General features: G+C 51.5%; 2 non-coding genes across 2 annotated transcripts; both read left to right on the plus strand.

The window, feature by feature from the left end:
* Positions 1–3652: 3652 nt before the first annotated feature.
* TRNAY-GUA (transfer RNA tyrosine (anticodon GUA)) lies at positions 3653–3741 on the plus strand. The gene is given in 2 exon segments: positions 3653–3689; positions 3706–3741. It is a non-coding gene; the product is annotated as a tRNA-Tyr (tRNA).
* A 1823-nt stretch (positions 3742–5564) lies between these two features.
* TRNAY-GUA (transfer RNA tyrosine (anticodon GUA)) lies at positions 5565–5653 on the plus strand. Its single transcript is given in 2 exon segments — positions 5565–5601; positions 5618–5653. It is a non-coding gene; the product is annotated as a tRNA-Tyr (tRNA).
* The last annotated feature ends 1015 nt before the right edge of the window (positions 5654–6668 follow it).

Below are 6668 nucleotides of genomic sequence, written 5' to 3' on the forward strand. Positions count from 1 at the left end.
GTCGGCAGACAGGCTACTGGGCTAGATGGACCTTTGGTCTGACCCAGGACGGCCATTGTAAGCTCAGGGTCGGGGGTCTCGGTGGACCACCTTGATTTTCATGCACACCTGTTCCTGGGTGGCCAGGCTGGCAGCTCTCCTGCCCTAGATGACCACTTTCCTGTGCCTAGTGCGGAGGTCGTGGATGAGGTCCACGATGTCCGCACTAGACCAGGCGGGTGCCCGCCTCTTGCGGTCCCAGGTAAGCTCCCGGGAGCCGCCAGCCTGGTCCTGGGAAGAGGGGGATGGCTGGGGGGCATCGGGTGGCTGGCTCAAGCCGTGCCAGGTGCAGGGTCTGCTAGCTGGGTGCTGGCAGGCTTGCACCTGGCACGGGCACCGTAGCCAGCCCGTGCCCCTTTAAGGGGTCTGGGGCCGGGAGGGGGGCAGACGAGTTTCCCTGGTGTTGGCCAGAGTAGCCACTAGGGAAAGCTGGAGAGGGCTAGCCTCCCACTAGTTCGAATTAAGGGGCTACAGTTTGGTGAGATCTTCTTGGAGTCCCTCACAGTCTGCTTCTGTCTTGACTATCCTAGGGTATGTCTACACTAGCCCCCTAGTTCGAACTAGGGGGCGTAATGTAGTCATATGGAGTTGCAAATGAAGACTGGGATTTGAATTTCCCAGGATTCATTTGCATAAAGCCGGCCGGCGCCATTTTTAAATGCCGGCTAGGTCGGACCCCGTGCCGTGCGGCTACACGCGGCATCGACTAGCTAGTTTGGATTAGGCTTCCTATCCGAACTAGCTGTACGCCTCGTTCCACGAGGCGTACAGCTAGTTCGGATAGGAAGCCTAATCCAAACTATCTAGTCCGTGCCGCGTGTAGCCGCGCGGCATGGGGTCCGACCTCGCCGGCATTTAAAAATGTCGCCGGCCGGCTTTATGCAAATGAATCCCGGGAAATTCAAATCCATTGGCTTCATTTGCAAATCCGTATGACTACATTACCCCCCCTAGTTCGAACTAGGGGGGTAGTGTAGACATACCCCTAAACAGTTTGGTATCATCTGCAAACTTTACCACCTCACTGCTTACCCCTTTCTCCAGATCATTTATGAATAAGTTGAAAAGGATTGGTCCCAGGACTGACCCATGGGGGACACCACTAGTTACCCCTCTCCATTCTGAAAATTTACCATTTATTCCTACTCTTTGTTTCCTGTCTTTTAACAAGCTCTCAGTCCAAGAAAGGACCTTCCCTCTTATCCCATGGCCATGTAATTTACACAAGAGCCTTTGGTGAGCGACCTTGTCAAAGGCTTTCTGAAAATATAAGTATACTATATCTACTGGATCCTCCTTGTCCACATGTTTGTTAACCCCTTCAAAGAACTCTAATGGATTAGTAAGACAGGATTTCCCTTTACAGAAACCATGTTGACTTTTGTCCAACAAATTATGTTCTTCTACATGCTTCACAATTTTATTCTTTACTATTGTTTCGACTAATTTGCCCAATACTGAAGTTAGACTCACTGGTCTGTAATTGCCAGGATCGCCTCTAGAGCCCTTTTTAAATATTGGTGTCACGTTGGCTACCTTCCAGTCACTAGGTACAGAAGCCGATTTAAAGGATAGGTTACCAACCACAGATAATAGCTCAGCAATTTCCCATTTGAGTTCTTTTAGAACTCTTGGATGAATGTCATCCACTACAGCTATTGCACAAAAAGGTAAGTGTGAACACTCCTGAGGGAAAAAGCACAGGGAAAATGCACAGGTGCTATGGTAAAAAGCACAGGTGCTCTGTTGGCTATTCTGCGAATGGCCATCAGAGCTTTCTTGCGCAAGAGAGTCCATGTAGTGTGAACGCTCTCTTGTGCAAAAGCACATCACTTTTGCGATGCACTTTGAGATGTGGACGTGCTTTTGTGCAAGAACTTTGCCACTAAAGACTTCTTGCACAAAAACCTTGCAGTGTAGATGTAGCCTAAGGGTACATCTACACAGCAGGTTTAAAGTCGAATTAAGAGATGCCACTTCAGCTATGTCAATTGTGCGTTGAAATCGAAATAGATTAACTCGGCTTTAGGCGCTGTCTACAAAGCAGGTAGCTGAAGGAAGAACACACTTCCTTTTGACTTCCCTTACTCCTCATGAACGGGGGGGTAACTATAAATCAGATTAAGAAGTCCTCCAGCTTGATATTATTTCAAAATAAAAGCTTTCAGTGTAGACATGCTCTTTGTTATTTTGAAATAACATTAATTACACGATCAGCAGCGGCGGATTTAGGGCAGGGCGAGCGGGGCGGCCCCAGGCCCCATGCTTCCCAAGGCCCCACGCATGCGCCGTGGCACCATAGCACATGCGCCATGTCAAAGGAGGGGCCCCGTGAAATTTCACTGCCCGGGGCCCCGCAGCGCTGCCCGGAGCTCCGTGGCTCTCTAATCCGCCCCTGACAATCAGGCTTCCACTGAAGCTAGAAGCTTAGGGAAAATGTTAAAATTTGACTTCTGCTTTAGGATCTGATTCTGCAATACCATGACTACAATAGTCTCTGCATGAATCAGTGGGAGTGCTTAGGGAAGTCTGCAAGACTGGGCACATGAATTCCAATGATATCTTGGCCTATTTCAGAATGCTTGCAATTAATGACTTCCAAGTTTAGAAGTCTAATGAGATGTGTTCTTTCAGTAATTATAGATATTGCACTCCGCAAGAGGGAAAAATGTTTGTTTCATTTAATGTATCAATAAATTCCAGGAATAATTTAATCGGGCAATGTCTGTCTAGCAAATTTCATGGCACTGATAGCTCTCATTTCCCCACACTCTGCTGTTTAATTCAAAATTACCTTACCTAACACTGAAACTAGCTCAGTTAAACATTACTGTCTCTGTAAAGGTGTATTTTGGTTCAAGGCAATAGTTTGCTAAGTGATGTGACCCTGTTAAGAGGCTATTGAAGGTGCTGTGGAACCTATGTCTGGTGGCAAGGAAAAGGGATTGATGCATGCACCCGCAAAGCGTACACTTTGCCTCACTTCCTTTTCTCTTTTTCCACCCATGTTTGCTCTCTCTCTCTTACTCCGTTTTTCCACAGAGCTCGGTGTATTGTGGAGTAGCGTGAGGGAGCGGTTCCATTTCTTTCCCATTGAGGCTTTTGTCAAACACGTTTGTAGATCTGGGATGTCCTTAGGCAACTGTGATCGGGCATGCCTGCAAAAGGCTTCTGGTCGAGAACTGCTCCAAGCGCAAACTGCTCCAAGCGTTTTACCTTCATGCCTATTGTGGAAGGGAAGGAGGGACGGGGTGTCAGCGGTGCGCTGTGCGTGCTTGAGATGATCCCGGGGCACTCGCGTTTCGGGGCGGATGCGGCATCGCGGCTCGCAGGCAGGGGTAGCACCGTCCCTGCCGGCATTCGATTCTGCCCTTGCGGCATTGACTGTAGGCCATGGCTGTCGGGAGCCTTTGAGTGGCGAACGAGTGCAGGCTTCCTGCTGGTGAACTCAGGGGAGATTGAGCAGCTGCCCAGCACCCGGAGGATGAAAGGGCTCGGTGTTGCAGCTTTTTCCTTTCAGAAGAATAGGCAAGCCCATAATTAGCAGTTAGTGCCTGTGGCACGTCGGCCTGCCTGACGCCTTGTGCCGCCTAGTAACCAGGTCTTCTGCTTCCCTTCGATAGCTCAGCTGGTAGAGCGGAGGACTGTAGGCTTCCTTACATGGTGATCCTTAGGTTGCTGGTTCAACTCCGGCTCGAAGGAGTAGGCTTTTCCTTCCGTCCTTCCCTGTTCTTCTGTAGAGCTCTTCCCCTGGCTGTGGGATGTTCTCCATCTGTGCGAGGCTATCCGCTGGAATCTGCTGCCAGCACCACCTGCCACTGCTTTCATTTACACCACCTGCTTCCACGTACCTATGCCACGCTTTACCTCTGTCTCAGCAGAGTTCCTTTCTCTTCATCCTCCCACCCTCACTGCCTAGACATCTAGCTGTCCATCTCAGGATTCACAGGCGGCATTTAGCACCCTCGTGGCAGGGAGCCTTCGCCGTCAAATACACCGGCCGTAGCTCATTCCCCAAAGCGTCTTTGGGGCTTCTTTCCGTGGGGCAGATGTGCTAGGGAGGACTTAGTTTCTGGTGGCAAGGAGGAAGGCAATGTAGGAGGGAGAAGAAAAGGCCTTTCGGTCGCTGAGAGTCCCTTGCTTATCCTTCAGGGCCAACCTTTCATCTGCGCTGCTGGAGGCGAGCTCTTATGCTCTGTGTTGTAGCAACATGTGCGTTTCCATGGTTTGCTCTCTCTCTCTCTCTGTCTCTCTCTTTCTCTGTTGTTCCACAGAGCTCGTATTGTGGAGTATTGTGGAGTAGCGTGAGGGAGCGGTTCCTTTTCTTTCCCATTGAGGCTTTTGTCAAACACGTTTGTAGAGCTGGGATGTCCTTAGGCAACTGTGATCGGGCATGCCTGCAGAAGGCTTCTGTTCGAGAACTGCTCCAAGCGCAATCTGGCGCAATTTCCGAGCAGGAACTTCCATAGATTACATGAAGCTTCGCTGTTGTTGGCCTTTGCACCAAATAGGCGGGCAGGGAAGCATCTTGTCCCTTTCGGTTGCCGTGTTTGCCCTTCTGGAGGTCATGGACTGACACGTTAGATGAGGGGGGACGTGCAGGGCCGGGTGTGTGTGATTTCTACCATGGTGTCTGGAAAGATGTATTTTGTTTCAAGGCAATAGAGGGGAGCAGCACAGTTTGCTATGTGACGTGTCCTTGTTGAGCGGAGGTCCAAGGTGCTGTGGAACCTGTTTCTGGTGGCAAGGAAAAGGGATCGATGCATGCGTCCCGCAACGCGTGCTCTTTGCCACCCTTCCTTTTCTCTTTTCCCACCCATGTACGCCATCCATTTATGCCTGCGCAGAAAGGAGAGCTGCCATCCCGCTTTTGGCTTTGCGATGAGCCTTTCTCCCAAGGGATAAAAAGACGGCAGCTTCTCTTGCAGGAGAGAGTGAGTCTGAGTTCTTCTCCTTCACTGGGGGATTTGCAGGTGTTTTCCCTGAGCGGGTGTGAAAAGGGCACGAGCGCGAAGGTGTCAGTTATGAAGGAGGGTGAAGGAAAATGGACTGAGAAAACCTCCTGGTTTAAAAGGCCGCTTCCGAGCCAGGCTGGAGGCTCCGGCACCGGAGGTGTTTCCCGTTTGACCTTCATGCCTATTGTGGAAGGGAAGGAGGGACGGGGTGTCAGCGGTGCGCTGTGCGTGCTTGAGATGATCCCGGGACCCTCGCGTGTCAGGGTGGATGCGGCATCGCGGCTCGCAGGCAGGGGTAGCACAGTCCCCGCCGGCATTCGATTCTGCCCTTGCGGCATTGTCTGCAGGCCGTGGCTGTCGGGAGCCTTTGAGTGGCGAACGAGTGCAGGCTTCCTGCTGGTGAACTCAGGGGAGATTGAGCAGCTGCCCAGCACCCGGAGGATGAAAGGGCTCGGCGTTGCAGCTTTTTCCTTTCAGAAGGATAGGCAAGCCCATAATTAGCAGTTAGTGCCTGTGGCACGTCGGCCTGCCTGACGCCTTGTGCCGCCCAGTAACCAGGTCTTCTGCTTCCCTTCGATAGCTCAGCTGGTAGAGCGGAGGACTGTAGGCTTTCTTACGTGGCGATCCTTAGGTCGCTGGTTCAACTCCGGCTCGAAGGAGTAGGCTTTTGCTTCCATCCTTCCCTGTTCTTCTGTAGAGCTCTTCCCCTGGCTGTGGGATGTTCTCCATCTGTGCGAGGCTATCTGCTGGAATCTGCTGCCAGCACCACCTGCCACTGCTTTCATTTACCGCACCTGCTTCCACGTACCTATGCCACACTTTACCTCTGTCTCAGCAGAGTTCCTTTCTCTTCATCCTCCCACCCTCACTGCCTAGACATCTAGCTGTCCATCTCAGGATTCACAGGCGGCATTTAGCACCCTCGTGGCAGGGAGCCTTCGCCGTCAAATACACCGGCCGTAGCTCATTCCCCAAAGCGTCTTTGGGGCTTCTTTCCGTGTGGCAGATGTGCTAGGGAGGACTTAGTTTCTGGTGGCAAGGAGGAAGGCAATGTAGGAGGGAGAAGAAAAGGCCTTTCGGTCGCTGAGAGTCCCTTGCTTATCCTTCAGGGCCAACCTTTCATCTGCGCTGCTGGAGGCGAGCTCTTATGCTCTGTGTTGTAGCAACATGTGCGTTTCCATGGTTTGCTCTCTCTCTCTCTCTCTCTCTCTGTCTCTCTCTTTCTCTGTTGTTCCACAGAGCTCGTATTGTGGAGTATTGTGGAGTAGCGTGAGGGAGCGGTTCCTTTTCTTTCCCATTGAGGCTTTTGTCAAACACGTTTGTAGAGCTGGGATGTCCTTAGGCAACTGTGATCGGGCATGCCTGCAAAAGGCTTCTGTTCGAGAACTGCTCCAAGCGCAATCTGGCGCAATTTCCGAGCAGGAACTTCCAGAGATTACATGAAGCTTCGCTGTTGTTGGCCTTTGCACCAAATAGGCGGGCAGGGAAGCATCTTGTCCCTTTCGGTTGCCGTGTTTGCCCTTCTGGAGGTCATGGACTGACACGTTAGATGAGGGGGGACGTGCAAGGCCGGGTGTGTGTGATTTCTACCATGGTGTCCGGAAAGATGTATTTTGTTTCAAGGCAATAGAGGGGAGCAGCACAGTTTGCTATGTGACGTGTCCTTGTTGAGCG

This window comes from Pelodiscus sinensis, chromosome 12, assembly GCF_049634645.1.
Source record: "Pelodiscus sinensis isolate JC-2024 chromosome 12, ASM4963464v1, whole genome shotgun sequence".
In the NCBI taxonomy this organism is placed as follows: Eukaryota; Metazoa; Chordata; order Testudines; family Trionychidae; genus Pelodiscus; species Pelodiscus sinensis.